This window comes from Sapajus apella, unplaced genomic scaffold (assembly GCF_009761245.1).
Source record: "Sapajus apella isolate SASKATOON/1434 unplaced genomic scaffold, GSC_monkey_1.0 scaffold75, whole genome shotgun sequence".
NCBI lineage: Eukaryota > Metazoa > Chordata > Mammalia > Primates > Cebidae > Sapajus > Sapajus apella.
The window spans coordinates 9,585,594-9,588,338 of record NW_022437015.1 but is presented as its reverse complement, the minus strand read 5'-3'; the positions used below and the strand labels follow the sequence as shown (position 1 = coordinate 9,588,338).

Sequence of the window (2,745 nt, the reverse complement as noted above, 5' to 3'; positions counted from 1 at the left end):
TTGATTATTGTCATAGGTCCCAGATCCTGGCACTTTCTAATTTTGAATTCATTACCTCCTTTCTAGATTCTCAAAACTTAGGATACTCTACTATGTGACCACACACACACACACACACACGGTGGGGAGGCGGAATATACCTGTTTGTAGAGGTAGCAAGTGCCATAGGGAATCATTATAGTGCAGTGGTGAATAGCACAGATTCTAGAGCCAGATGTCTAAGTTGAAAACTCACTCTAGTATTTATTAGTTGTAAAATCTTAAGAATTTAATACAACTTCTCTGATCTAAGTTTCCCCATCTTCAAAATGAAGATGGAAATAATTTCCATATTTTATAGGTATTATGAGGATTAGATTAGTTAATATATATAACATACTTAGGATAATAGTGCATAACGAGTGCTATATAAGCGCTAGCTATTAGGGTTGATTGTGTCAGAAATATAAAAGTGACTTTATTAAAGCCACACCTTTCTGATAAATACCTGGTATTAAAATGGAGAATATAAGAATCTTTGTTGTGCCCCGTCGCGTCCCGCCCTGTCCCGCCCGGTCCCGCCGCCACGGGCGCCAGCATGAGCTCCACGCGGTTCAACAAGGGCCCCTCGTACAGGCTGTCGACCGAGGTCAAGAGCCGGCTCCTGTCCAAGTATGGCCCACAGAAGGAGGCAGAGCTCCAAAGCTGGATCGAGGGACTCACGGGCCTCTCCATCGGCCCCGACTTCCAGAAGGGCCTGAAGGGCGGGATCATCTTATGCACACTCATGAAAAAGCTACAGCCAGGCTCAGTCCCCAAGATCAACTGCTACATGCAGAACTTGCACCAGCTGGAAAACCTTTCCAACTTCATCAAGGCCATGGTCAGCTACGGCATGAACCCCGTGGACCTGTTCGAGGCCAATGACCTGTTTGAGAGCGGGAACCTGACGCAGGTGCAGATGTCACTTCTCGCCCTGGCGGGGAAGACCAAGACTAAGGGGCTGCAGAGAGGGGTGGACATTGGCGTCAAGTACTCAGAGAAGCAGGAGCGGAACTTGGACGATGCCACCATGAAGGCCGGCCAGTGCGTCATCAGGCTGCAGATGGGCACCAACAAATGTGCCAGCCAGTCGGGCATGACCACGTACGGCCCGAGGAGGCATCTCTACGACCCCAAGAACCACATCCTGCCCCCCATGGACCACCATCAGCCTCCAAATGGGCACCAACAAGTGTGCCAGCCAGGTGGGCATGACCGCTCCCGGGACGCGGCAGCACATCTACGACACCAAACTGGGAACCGACAAGTGTGATAACTCCTCCATGTCCCTGCAGATGGGCTACACGCAGGGCGCCAAGCAGAGCGGCCAGGTCTTCGGCCTGGGCAGGCAGATATATGACCCAAAGTACTGCCCACAAGGCACAGTGGCCGACGGGGCTCCCTCCGATGCTGGCGACTGCCGGAGCCCGGGGGAGGCCCCTGAATATCCCCCTTACTACCAGGAAGAGGCGGGCTACTGAGGCTCCCAGCACACTCTCTCCCCACGCCGTCTCCCCGTCTGGGTTTCTGTGTTATCTTTTTTTATTAACCTGTTCAGTGCTGCCAATCAGCCGAGGGTCTGTGAGTGGCTCCTGGGATCAGGCAGCAGGACTTTCTCCCCCTTGCCTTGGTCCTTCACAGGACTGAGCCACCAGGCTGGGAGGGGAGGGGTCAAGGCCGTATCCTGATGCCTGTAGGGTCAGGGTCCCTGCTGGCCCGTCCAAGCTGTGAGCCGAGCTGTGCTGGGGAGAAGAGGCCTGGGCTTGGAGGGGAACTGGTCCCTGAAGACTTCCGGTTGCCTCATCTCTTCTCATTGTGTCACCCTATCAGTTTGTGGTTTCTGTACCCACAAAAGTTTCAGGAAGTAGTAACAAAAGAAAAATACTTTTTTCCCCCCAAGGAATGGGGCGGGGACAGTGGAGATGGTGCTGGGCAATGAATCCCCTGGAAAGGGGGCCTGGCCAGGATGCTGAATGTCTCAGGCTCCCAAGTGGCTGGGTTTCCCTCCGACCCTCAGACCTGCCCAGGGGCCTGGTTGGGAAAGTGAGGCCTGTACAAGGAAGCAGAATTCTGAGTTGTTGGGGCCAAGCCTGACTCCGTCTCCATGCTACCCCTCCCTCCCCGTAGCCTCAGTGGGTTTTTTTTTTTTTAGTTGTTGCCATTGCACAGGCTGGAGTGTCGTGGGGCAATCTTCGCTCACTGCACCTCCACCTCCCAAGCTCAATGGATTCCCCGGCCTCAGCCTCCCAAGTAGCTGGGACTGCAGGTGCTCCACCACGCTGGCTAATTTTTGCATTTTTGGTAGACACAGGGTTTCACCATGGTGGCCAGGCTGGTCTCGAACTCCTGGCCTCAGATGATCCCTCTGCCTCGGCCTCCCCAAGTGCTAGGATTACAGACGTGAGTCACTGCGCCCGGCCCTTCAGTAGGTTTTCAGGAGCCCCAGCCGTCCTCCTCCCCTTCTGGGCCTGACCAGCTATACTACTCCACCTCGGGCAACACACCCCACCAAGTACTGCACAGGAACCCTCACCCAGGGGCCCTGCTCCATGAGATAATGTGAAACCCAACTGTGGACCAAACGCAATAAAACCTCTGTTTGTAAGAAAAAAAAAAAAAAAATCTTTGTTGTAATTACTCTTAATTGGAGGGCAGGCGGGCTTATGGAGCAGGGGAAGAAAAAAATTGACATTCTTATTTTTCAATGGGAACAATACTAAGAGT

At 53.0% G+C, this 2,745-nt stretch overlaps 1 pseudogene; it reads left to right on the top strand.

Annotated features, from left to right (window-relative positions):
* Positions 1–577: 577 nt before the first annotated feature.
* LOC116532291 lies at positions 578–2,343 on the top strand (annotated as a pseudogene).
* Positions 2,344–2,745: the final 402 nt, after the last annotated feature.